Here is a 13,561-nt window from a genome sequence, read left to right as displayed (position 1 = left end):
TTCTTAATTCATTTCACAAGTTAAGAGAGAGAGAGAGAGAGAGAGAGAGAGAGAGAAATGATGTATCTTTATAGTTAAGGGTATATCTGGATTATTTATGCATGATTAACCTTCTAATAATTCCAAGTTGGTGTAATTAATTAATTATTTAGCCAAGCAGGTTTAAAATAAGGAATTATATAAACTTAACGACCTCTCAGAGTTTACTAGAGTTAACCTGATTAAAGTAAAGAAAGTGTGGTAAGAAAAGGATAAGGATGAAACTACATAGTTATCTCGGACTACAAGCAAGCATGAGAGAGAGAGAGAGAGAGACTACAAGCAAGCATGAGAGAGAGAGAGAGAGAGAGAGAGAGAGAGAGAGAGAGAGAAAGAGAGAGAGAGAGAGAGAGAGAAGAGAGATTCTCATAAGCTGGCAGGTTAAGTTAATTGTGTCCTAATCTTTGATGTATATTGTTTAATATAATGAAGGAAACAGCTTAATGAGGTAGGCAGAAATGGTGCGCATGGTATAGAAGGGATTCCTTTTGTTTGCTTTAGAGTTGTTTATTGGTTAAACAAGCTTTATTATAATGGGTGTCATATTTATCCCGACACTTGCAAGTCTTGTTTCCCATCTTCCAACTTTGAGCTAAGAATATGCATGATTAACACTAAACAGCTATTGGGTGACTGGGATTTCGACTTATTAATTCGGGCTAATCACGTTTGTCCCTTTAATTAAGGAAAATTCTGCAGTCCTTCCTCTCCTAATTAAATCATTTAAGATTTAGGAACCACCTTATTACCTTGCTTTTACATCTGTCAGCACAATCTTAAAAGCACTCTTATTCTGATCTTTTCTTAAGGAATATGCAGTACTGGTCCCGTTCTTAGTGTTTTGATGGCAATATTAGATCTCAGATCTCAATCACATGCAATGATCATGTCAGTAAGATTTAAACAATTTATAGTACTTCAAATTCTTCAATATATCTATATAGTATATATACACACACACACACACACACAATCTTTGTTTATAACTGCAGGCATTTTACATGAAGTAAATAGAATGATATGATTCATTTGCATTATTATTGTTTAATAAGACGTCATCATATGAATATAATTAATTAACACTATTAATTAACTTAATTATGATAACGACTCTACTGTTAGGGATTTACATATTGTAATGAGTACTAGACTAGACTTTATGACTTAGACAGCATCTGTACAAAATTTAACAGTTATCCAAGTGATCATTTGTCACCACCAATCAATTTCGCAAGAAATGATGCAGTATAGTAGTACTATAGGACCCTTGTGCACCACATATATCAACTTGCATAGAGCTAAATATTGCTAGACCACCCCGGCCCCCACCCATCCTCTTATGTTCAAAGCCTCAAATGTTCCTTATATTTCAACCTCATGATAATTGAAAAAGAAAAGTGTCTATATATATATATATATATGTCCTATATATGCCCTCCCCCTTCCGTATCAAACCATAAAGTTGCTGTTACGCCACGGTCGAGCAATCAACTGTTCTTTTGGCTGCCAAGCGTCGAGATATTCACAGTCGAGAGCTAGTCACTGACGCCGAGGAAATGGTCGTACGAAGGATGCCTTCAAGACGACGAGAGTTCAGGCAAGAGGAGGATATGCGTCGAGAACTCCGCCTGAGCTGCGAAGTTCACGACGTCGAGAGAGCAGCCCGGTCAAATGTAAACTAAATCCCGTCATTTCAGGAAAAGATATACTGCAACAATTGCCACAATTCGGATCAAGAAATCAAATAACCGTCAACAGTGATTGTCCCGATTTGGTAGTTGAAATCGTGGAAGTACAACTGCCAGATCCCAAGATTTAGGGGGAAGGGGATGATCTCCTCGGGAAATGGAGAGGAGATCTCTAATTTGTAAAAGGCCTATAAATAGAGCATGCGTCCTCCATTAAGTTTTTTACGCACCATTTTTACTACAGAAGAAATTGTAATCGACAAAATATTAGTGTATCTGCAAGAAGACGTATGCAAAGAGTTCTTGCCGAACAACTACAAATTTCTGTGTTCTTTATTTTTCTGCAATCATAATCCTTGATTAATCCGTGAAAAACGTCTACAAGTGTTCCCGAAGAGTTAATCTTTAGTTGGCTAAATTTTACCGTCAACAGTTGCATATATTGATATTTAGGGACGTGTGTGATCAATGTCTCTCTCTCACAAATATACATACATACACATATATATATATATATGAATTTTATAGTTCTATAGAATATTTATATATTATATATATAGAGGTCTCTTGACTCTTTCTTCCTTGAAGACTAGTGCTTTGTTTGTGTTGTATATGCCACACACAGTAACCTTCCATGTTTCCCTCCCACCATGCTAAACTCTTCACGCTTTCACCTCTAAATGCGTGCTATAATTTTTCATTGATTGTCATCCAAAATCTTTAATTAGCCATCAACGCATGGTTTGCCATGTGAGACGTACGCTATAAACATTATTATTTTTTTCTTATAACTTTACATTAATAAATAACAAACTTAGATTTCAACAACCCCTTGAATTACGCCTTAATTTAAGCCATTATCTTAGTGGATTATGACTTCAACTCTAGTGTACATATATACATATTCATATACATACATATATATATATATATGTATATATATATACTATTCTCAAAGTTCAAGGTTTAGAGGCACTTAATTGTGAACCTAGCCCATATATCATATATTCATCATATGATTCTTCTGAATTTGAGATAAGTCCGTTTAGTTTGCTGATTCAAGTTTTTAATTCGAGTTGAGATGTGACTTTATGTGAAAGCTTTTTACTGTAGCAAAAAAGTTAGATGTGACTGTTTCTGAGAGCTTTTTACTGAAGCAAAACTCGAATTTTAAATTCAAATCGGTGAAATAAACGGGGTCATAATCATACAGTGAGAGAGTGTATGTTCCACGTGGCAGCGGAAAGAAAATGCAAGGCAAGTGATTTTAACCTAACCTAACTCACATCTTACCCGTTACCGGTCGAGGAAAAAAAAAAGGAATAATATGGTAGTCAAATACTTAAAAAGAAAACCCGAAAATAAATTAAATAAAAAAAGAGGGAGAACTTTTTTAATATTTCCAATAGGAAGGGCAAACGCTCACTCACTAGGGGTAGCTTGTCACTTTCAGTAAAGTTAAAGTCCACACCGAAACACATATGCACCAACATATATAAAGTAATTAAGGGTTATTCCCCATACTAATTATAAGAGCAAGAAATCTCCAAACAGCTAAGTCAGTATCTTTAATTTTGATTAAACAATAATCAAGATTCTACAGTACACTTGATTGAAGCTTAATCAATTGGCTTAATTTATGATTAAACATCAAAGAAGGTGTACGAATTGTGAATGGTTGACAAGAGGAGGATGTGGCATTCCATCGTCCCTCCATCACCAATTAATATTATTTTAATTTTTTTTTTTTTTTTTTCCCTTTCTTTCACAACCTTTTAGGGATTCCAAGAACTGGGTTTCTTTCCTTCTGTGGACTACCAACCTCTGGCCTTTTGCACATGGTAACCCACTAGCTAGAACTGTTTTTAAGAAACAAGTTTATATTAATTTTTTTTTTATTCTTTTAACTCTTTGCTTTTATAAGTAAAAGTGGATTTAAAGATTAAGTTTGTGTAACACGTGTTAGGCTGCTGAAGCATCCTTAATATTGTTTGTGAGGTGTATAGTAGATACAGATTCTTGGAGCATTAAAGTTTTTTCTGGATTGTTCTTTCAGGTGTCCTAGATCCGACGACAATGGTATATGGAAACTGAACCTCCTTTTTTGTTATGTGGCTGGTGAATCTTTGAGGCTCCATGTTTATAGGCCAGTCGAAATTAGGCACATATAGAATATATATACACACACATATAGTTTTTATTTTACTTGATTTTCTTTCTCTAATTTGATTTGCAACAAATTTATAACCGCAAATTATATATTTTTCCACATAGGTTTGAATCAAAACTTTTTTTTTCTTCTTTCGATGTTCTTTCTTCTTCTTTGGTGTCTTTTAATTTCTTCTTTTTCTCCTCCTTAAAATTGTCATTTTATAGATTTATTGAAATTTATGTATATAATTAACAATTATGTTAAGGTTTATTTATTTATTTACATACACCTATGAACTTTTCAAATTTTGTAAATTGGTCATTATTTTTTTTCTTAGTAATTGAACCTTTTAATTTTTAAATCTTTACAATTAAGATCCAATCAAGAGCAATGTCTTTCTTTTTTTTTTTTTTTTTACGATTTTGATCACATGACATACACGTGAACATGTTGAAAATAATAAAAGCTGTTTTCTCGCCTTATTTGTTCGGTTATATTGATTTTAGAGTTATTTAATCAGTTGTAATAACCAACTCTTGAAAAACAAAAAAAACTATTAATTTCTAAGGGTTATTGCCCTAAACAGACGTTCACACGTGTGTCACGTGATCAAAATTATAAAAAAAAAAAAGACGTCGTTTTTTATTAGACTTTAATTATAGAGATTTAAAAGTTGAAATGGTCAATTGTCAAGAAAAAGTTAGAATAAAGACTAAATTACTAAATTTGAAGAGGGTGTTTATAGAAAGCCTTATGTTAATTTAATTATAGGCATAACTAGATTAAAAATAATAATTAGAGCTTAAATTATATATGTATATATGGTTCCCCTGATAGCTCCCTGATTCTCTAGAATGAATTAATTGAATATTTTGGGAGAATTTTCGGTCTCCCCCCGGCTGACAGAAATTCGCGCAGCAATCTCCTTGTGCCAAGTTGACACCAATTAAATATTAATAGTGTTTGGAACACTTTGGCACATGCTTTCCGTAAACACTGATATATGTGGCCATTTGGGTTGCATATATTTTTATAGTACACGATTTATATTAATTTCAGAAAAAGTATTTATTTAAATTGTAAAAGAAATAATGTGTAATAGTAATTTATTTTATTAGATAAAAATAAATAGTTCTTATAAGAATAGAAAAAAAAATTAACTTTAATTGTTAAAGTAAATATAAATAAATTAAAACTAAAATTGGGTATTGGTTATTATATAGATAAACTTTTATTAAAGAAAAATTACTCAGTTAATTAGACAGTGACATGTGGCATTCCTTCTTGCAGGAGAACACAAATAAGGTTTCAGTTGGACTCAAACTTTAATCAATTATTTTGTTCTATGAATACATATTTAGTGGTGTATTTTATTGAGATATATGTTTTGGCCTTCATCTAGATTTTTTTTTTTTTTCATCTTTATAGCTTAGAACACAATAGCCAAAAATGATTGGTTGGAGAATTTTCTAAGAAAATCAATCAGTGGCCATACATACTAGTTAATTTAAGGAGAGGAAGATAACATGAAGCATCACAAAGTCTTGAAAGACTTGACTGTCCATAGTTTTTTTTTTTAAGTCTTGAAAGATTTGACTGTACATAGTTTTTGTTTTTGAAGAACTAAGGCAATAATTTGATAACTGTTTAATACATCAATATGAGATGTATAAAAAAACAAATTTTCTTTTAGTCAATTAAAAATTAGGAAGTGAATTAAAAACATTCCTTTTTTTTTATCGTTTTATTCTCTAGTATTTCCCAAATCTTTACACAAAAATAATGTACGTTTGCATAATTATATCTAATAACCTAGTTTAGAATCCTTACGTAAAAGGGCATATTTATTATAATTGTTGATAACAGAATTTTAATTTAAAAGAGGATTTGTAAGCATTGAAATGAATTCATAAACTAAAAAGTTAGTAAGCGTTATACAAATTTAAAAATAATATTGATAAAAATGTTATCGTGGGATTTGATGAGAGTAAATTTAAAGTTTATTTAACCATAGAATAAAATGGGTAAGTTTCATATGTTAATCTTAATCTCAACTATATTAAAAGAGTCCATATAAATTCAGTGTTCACTTTTAGTAACAAAAAACACCGTTTTTTTTCCCTCCTTCTTCTTCTTCTCTTTGCTTTGTTTATTTATTTATTATTATTATTATTCTTTTAACTCTTACTTTTTTTTTTTCCTTTTTCTTTTCCGCACCTCTTCTTGTAATTCTTTTTTTTCCCCCTCTCCTTTAACTCTCTTTATTTATTTCTTTTGTTTTCCATACCCTTTAAATCCCTAATCCTATCCTAAATTCTAATGCCAAATATATAAACAAGTGGATTTATAGTTATTGTTCATCCTATAGAAGTCCAAAAACGTCGAGTTTGAAGCGTTTTACCTTTTTGTCTTTCATTTTTTTAACTTCAACTCCTTTTTTTATTATCTCATAATTTATGTTTATTACAGTAGTCCAAAACGATAAGTTTTAAGTGATTTACCTTTTTTTTTTCCTTTTCTTTTTTTAAGTTTCAACTCTTTTATTTTTTTATTTTATTATCTTATTATTTAGAATGTTTCATTGTATTTCTGTAATTGAATGTAACCTTAAACTACTATCAACATGCACTCCTTTTTCCCCTGAAAACCAATTGTAAAAGAATGGTGGAGTCAAGTGTAGAATTACTGATGTACTCTTTTTGAGTTTTAAAGTATTTTTTTTTTATATATTATTGTTCATATTCTACGTTATAAAAATTCAATGAAAACTCAATAATGCAATGCATCTGTACCTAAACTAGTATTTATCAAATTTCAATGAACACATAATTTTCAGGTGAATTCCTGTTGCTCCCTTCACCCCCATGGAGCGCCAAGTTGCCAACTCTGCTTATGGACTTGTGAGGTTGGTGGTAAACCAAGGGAGAGAATTACATATCCTACTCCCTTAAGTCACTAGACTAATTAAAATTACCCTCTTAAAAAACTTTATCCCTTTCACTTTAAAGAGATATTTTTGAGAACTCTACAAAATGGAGTTATTTTACTTCTAATTTTGTGCAAAAACAAGCTTAATTCTCAAGATTTTAATTTATTTTAGTTTCTTTTAATTATTCTTTTATTTTGGTTTTATTAGATTTTTATGTATTTTATTTTTATTTTATTTTAATTTGTATAAATAAATATTTATATAATATAATATATATGTGTGTTTTTGTGTGCGTGTATATATATAACAATATAATATTATTATAAATAAATAATATATATTATATTATATTATATTAGGTTTTTATATTATGAATATAATAATGTCTATTTTATTTTTATTTTATTTTCAGCTTGAATCACATATGTTGGATCGAAACACTTAGACGACCAGGATTGGAGAGTGCATTACACTCTCCAGGGGAAGAGAGTGAGTAGGCAAGGAAACATCAGCGGGCCTCACATGTTAGAAAACATCTTTCTTGTGTTTGATCCCATATGAGCCAGTCTATATGAGCTTACTTTCTCCTACTAATCCAGTTGCGCCACGTGTTATGCTTATTAAATCAATGGTCTGGATCAATTTAAAATGTTTGTTGTTTCTGATGGCCAATAGAAATCCCGTTTCACGTAGTCCTTGCCGCACTGGATTAAGTCAAAAATATTAGATTTTGAGGGTGATTTCGGAGCAAGAAAAAGAATAAAAAAATAAAAAATTCTAAAGAAGGCAACTTGCAAAATCATTTCACCTGCTAAACCACCCATGGACCTTTTGTGCCTGCTCTGTGACTCTACAACATCTATGCATTGGACTCATCTGCATTCCAAAGCCTATAAATAGATTGCTTCCCCAACTCTTCAATGGATCCCTCGAGCCTTAGAGCTCTTTAGAAATTAAAAAAAAAGAAAAATCTTTGTTTTAGTAATTCCAGTGTAAATTTCAAAGTTTATAATTTTTAGTTTATAAGTTTAAAATCTGGAGGAGGAGTTCCGAGTCCTGTTAGGAGATATCCGAAACAGATCAAAAATTGTATCTGCCACTAGTATTGTTAGACCACCCATAGTGGCTAACAACTTTGAAGTCAAACCTTCAACCATTCAAATGATCCAAACCTCTGTCCAATTTAGTGGTCTGCCTACTGATGATCCAAATGTTCACATAGTCAATTTTCTTGAAATCTATGGCACTTTCAAACATAATGGCTTTACTGATGATGCCATAAAACTTTGAATTGTCTCATTTTCTCTGAGAGACAAAGTAAAAAGTTGGCTAAATTCCCTCCCTTAAGGAAGTATCTCCACATGGAAGGACTTAGCTCAAAAATTTATGACGAAATACTTTAATTTCCTCCTACAAAAACTGTAAAATTGAGAAGTCAAATTTTTCAGTTTGCTCAACATGACATGGAGACTCTGTATGAAGCTTAGGAGAGATACAACGTTATGCTACGAAGGTGTCCTCATCATGGAATTCCTGATTGGATGCAAATACAAACCTTCTACAATGGTCTAAATAGAAACATCAAGACCATGATAGACGTTGCAGCTGGAGTTGCTCTTTTAAGGAAAACATTCAATGAAGCGTACAAATTGTTGGAGGAGATGGCTTCAAATAACCACCAATGACCTTCAGAACGTTCAACACAAAAGAAAGCCATGGGGATACACGAGATAGATGCAATCACGGCTTTAACAGCTCAAGTGGCAACTCTGACGTAACAACTTAGAAGCGTGAAGTTGAATTCTGTTGTGTGGGAAAATGTGACAGACACGTGGACGAACGATAATGCGACACGTGGCCTTGACTACTCTCCGCCAAGCAATAACCTTCGACGTCTACGGCTCTCTCCTCTTCCGCTGGAAAGCCCAAAGCACGAAGTCCAAATTAGAGCGACGATTCCTTCTGGCGTCGACAGATCGCGCCGTTGAGATTGAGGCACGAAGATCCCTCGACCGCAGAAAGGACCGCCAAAGAGGGCGATTGGGCTAAGCAGCGCTGACGACAAGGGGAACGTTCTTTAAAGGACGTGACGGGTTGCGTGCAAAAGTGGAAGACGTCTGCAGACATTAATTGCAAGCTCTCAAACCGCCCCACAGGGGACATGAAAGTATTACGGAGAAGCACAGAGCCGTAATAGGAGACTAATTGGCTGAGTGAACAGTGCTGATTAGTGGGCTACGTCTGGGCCTACTAAGGAAGAGCACTTGAGTGCTCCCACCTATGAAGGAAACCCCCTAAGCGAAGGAAGCCCAGTATAAAATGAGGAAGGCCCCCAGTAAGGAAGGGGTTCAGAGATTCCAGCAAAGAGAAAAGAGATTTAATAAGAGCAATTGTTGTAAATTGTTATCTTCTCAAAAGAAATACAAAATCACAGTGGATGTAGCTCTAATTTTATAGAGTGAACCACTATAAAATTCATTGTGTTGTTTTGTCCATGCTTGATTTAGTTAAACACATAAACACACATATTCAACAAATTCTCATATGTTCACTACACACAGGCCGGTAATCCAAAAGGAAACCAAGAGGTAACCCGGCTAGTTTTTGTTGGCGAAATTTGACCATCAACAATTGGCGACTCCACTGGGGACCGAAAGCGTTCGACCCCGAACAACATAGTTATAAACCGCCATCCATCCAGGGAATAGCGGGATGGAAGAAGATCTACGCCCGGTCGGAAACGAAGTCCCACCTCTAGACGCACCACGGCTGGATCCGATGCAGATGCAAGCCCAACTAACCACTCTAACCGAGCTGGTACGTGGGCTAATGACCGTGGTTGAGCGCTTAGATGGAAGGAACTCCATGCCACCATTAGAAGACGCCCCGAGGCCGCAGGGACCTGCCATGGCAGAAAATTTGAACCACGATGACCACCCACATATCCAAGAGGGAACCGGAGATAGTGAGAATCACCGGGGCCCTCTTAGGCTTCGGCCTTCCCAATCCTCTGGCAGCCGCTTGGGGGCCGCCGGACTCTGAGCTCCCGAGGACTGGGTACCAGGAGGTCCAGGAAACCCCGAGGTACTATCCCAGAATCCAGGTGGAAACCCGCCAGGAGACTCAGGATCGGTACAGGCAGGCGGCCAGGCCCAAGGCGGACCCAACGCTCAGAGGGCAGAAGCGTCGAGAGTAGCCGGCTCGGCCATTTCGACAGAAGAAGCACGCGCCATCATGGAACGTATGGCCAGCCTGGAGCAAAGATTGACGGGTGACATGGCGGGCCTAAAAAAGAATATAGGTCGTGTGGCTGAGGTGGTAAACGTCGACATCACGCCCAGCTGCACACATGACCATCTATTTACCAAAGAAATAATGGTGCCCCCTCTCCCCGATAAATACAGGTCACCGTCAATCTCACTGTATGATGGGCGAGGGGATCCCGATGACCATTTGGAGATGTACACAGGGCACATGCTCTTGCACGGTTATACCGAGAAGATCATGTGCCGAGCCTTTCGAAACCATTTGACAGATTCTGCCCAAAGATGGTTCCGGACGCTGAGGCCAAACTCTATCTTGAGCTGGGACGAGTTGAAGGAAGCGTTTTCCCTCCAATTCATAGGGGTCAAAAAGTATGTCACCCCAAAGCAGAATCTGACGACGATATACCAAAAGCCGAACGAGTCACTAAGGGAATGACTCGCGAGATATGGGGAAGCTGTCGCCGCCACGATGGATATAACAGATAGAGAGGCCTTGATGGGGGCCTTATCTAGCATGAAGAAAATTATCCCGTACAAAAGAGAGCTGAACCGGAAACCTCCATCCAGCTACAGGGAGTTTTTGGCGCGAGCGCAGGGGTACATCAACGCCGAAGAGGCGGACGTAAACGACCCCGAGCAAAGGTCCAACAAAAATAAAGGAACCGAACAAGGGTCGACGCCTGTGAAACAGGAGGGGAAGAAGCGTCGAGGTGGAGGAAACGGAGACAAGCAGCCCGCCGCGACGACGAGCGCTCCATAAGCTAAGAAGCCGAGGCAAGAGGATACCCGTAAGCCTCGACTGTTCCAGAAATACGATTCCTACCATGAGCTAACGATAGGAGTCGAGGAGGTCTTCAATCAGGTCGGCCGCGGGAATTGCTGCGCCCGACCGGAACTGATGAAGTCAGATCCCAGCCGAAGGAACCAGAAGAAATTTTGTAGGTTCCACGGTGATGTTGGCCACCACGGCGATGTCGGCCACCACACCAACGATTGCGCTGACCTCAAAGATGAGATCGAAAGAGTGATCCATGAGGGGAGATTACAAGAGTTCAGGGCCGAACGGAGACCCCGAAATGACGGCCGCGGAGGGCAAAATGACGGTCTGCGCCGGGGGGATAACCAGCCCCCAGAAGACCGATAACCCGTCGGCGTCATACGGACTGTCCTCGGCGGTCCTTATATAGGAGGAGACTCAAGGAGGTCTTAGAAGGACTACGCCCACGAGGCCAGGGGGTTTATCAGGAGCGATTCTGGAGCGTCTCCGCTGCGAAAAACCCAAGGTACAGTCACACCGACGTAGCCTTTAACGAGGATGACGCCAGTGGGGTTCATTTCCCCCACAACAACGCCTTGGTGGTGGAAGCCATGATAGGAAACCACACCGTGTGCAGAATCCTGGTGGACAATGGGAGCTCGGTGGACCTTCTCTACTCCGACTGCTTGGAGAAAATGGGGATCCAAAAGGAACAATTGGAAAAAACCTCCAGGCCGCTATATGGTTTCACTGGGGACTCCGTCATCCCCCAGGGGACCCTCCGGTTGCCTATAACCGCTGGAAAAAACCCCCGACAGGCTACCACAATGGCCAACTTTGTGGTTATAAAAGGAGGCTCCCAATACAACGCCGTGATCGCAAGACCAACCCTTCAGGCGCTAAGGGCCATAACTTCCGTTTACCACCAAAAGGTTAAGTTCCCTACCCCAAATGGTGTGGGCGAAATGAAGAGCAACCAGTATGAAGCTAGGGTTGCATACTCTGATGCCTTGCGCGGATATAACCAGCCATGAAGACATGAGACAAGGATGGTTCACCAGAGCCTCGTCGAGGACATAGACCCCAGGATCCAAGAGGAAGTCAAATGGTCTCAACCCGTCGAGCAGTTGGCGGAAATCCAAGTTGATGAAGGCGAGTCCACCAAAGTGCTAAAAATGGGCTCGGGCTTAGCCTCATCACTTAAGGTTGAGATTGAAAACTTCCTCAGGAAGAACTTAGATATCTTCGCCTCGAATCATTCCGACATGGAAGGGATCGACGCCAAGGTAATATGTCACTCCCTAAACGTTGACCCCTCATATCCGCCCAAGCGCCAGAAACGTCGATCGATGAACCCAGAGAGGTATGAAGCGCTAAAAGAAGAGGTCAACAAGCTGATCAATAATGGGTTCATCAGGGAGGCCCATTACTCACGTTGGGTATCAAACCCCGTTCTAGTGGTCAAGCCCAACGGGAACTGGAGGACATGCGTCGACTTCAGCGATCTCAACAAAGCCTGCCCAAAGGATGGTTTTCCACTCCCTCAAATAGACCAAATGGTCGACGCCACGGCAGGGCATGAGATGCTGAGCTTTATGGACGCCTACTCCAGATATAACTAGATCCCCATGCATCCAGTCGACGAGGAGCACACATCCTTCATAATCGATAGGGGCCTCTACTGCTACAAGGTGATTCCCTTCGGCCTGAAAAATGTAGGGGCTACCTACCAGAGGCTTGTGAATAAAATGTTCGCTCAACAGCTCGGCAAAACGATGGAGGTCTACGTCGACGATATGCTTGTAAAAAGCACTAGGGCCAGCCATCACGTCAATCATCTGGGGGAAATGTTTGGTGTGTTAAGAAAATACCACATGAAACTCAATCCCCAGAAATGTGCCTTTGGAGTTGGGTCGGGAAAATTCCTTAGTTTTATGGTCAGCAACCGTGGGATTGAAGCTAACCCTGAGAAAATCAAAGCCCTCCAGGATATGCGGTCCCCAACAAAGCCAAAGGAAGTGCAAAGATTAACAGGATGTGTCGCTGCCCTAAACAGGTTCATGTCAAAAGCAACTGACAAATGCGTCCCATTCTTCGACGCTTTGAAAGGAAGCAAGCGCTTTGAGTGGACACCACAATGTGAAGAGGCCTTCCAGAAATTGAAGGAGCATTTGGGCAAGCCCCCAATTTTGTCAAAACCAAACGTCGACGAGGAGCTTAGCCTATACCTCTCCGTGTCCTAACACGCCGTAAGCTCCATATTAGTAAGAGAAGAAAAGAGGGTGCAATTGCCGATCTACTATGTGAGCAAGAGGTTCATCGACGCCGAGTCAAGATACAGCGAAATGGAGCGCCTAGCCCTCGCCCTGATGGTGGCTTCAAGGAAGCTTCGGCACTATTTCCAATCTCACACAATACGGGTTCTCACAAACCACCCGCCGAGACAGACTCTACAAAAGCCCGAAACTTCCGGTCAACTCGTCAAATGGTCGGTAGAATTAAGCCAGTTCGACATAAAATACGTGCTAAGAACTGCGATCAAGGGCCAAGCGCTCGTCGATTTTCTGGCTGAGTTCTCTCACAGACCAGCTCCCACCGCATCTGGAGAAGTCAAGGTTACAAAATGGAAGCTCTACGTGGATGGGGCGTCGAGTGAAAACGGGTCAGGAGCCGGCGTCTTGTTAATCAGCCCCGAAGGCCACAAGATTACCTCGGCGGTTCGATTTAAAT

At 38.8% G+C, this 13,561-nt stretch overlaps 1 non-coding gene across 1 annotated transcript; it reads right to left on the bottom strand.

The window, feature by feature from the left end:
* Window positions 1-8,232: 8,232 nt before the first annotated feature.
* Window positions 8,233-8,339, bottom strand: LOC112092241. Its single transcript, XR_002902498.1, has one exon. It is a non-coding gene; the product is annotated as a small nucleolar RNA R71 (small nucleolar RNA).
* Window positions 8,340-13,561: the final 5,222 nt, after the last annotated feature.

Source organism: Morus notabilis, unplaced genomic scaffold (genome assembly GCF_000414095.1).
Source record: "Morus notabilis unplaced genomic scaffold, ASM41409v2 Scaffold220, whole genome shotgun sequence".
Taxonomy (NCBI): domain Eukaryota; kingdom Viridiplantae; phylum Streptophyta; class Magnoliopsida; order Rosales; family Moraceae; genus Morus; species Morus notabilis.
This window is presented reverse-complemented; position numbering and strand designations above follow the sequence as displayed.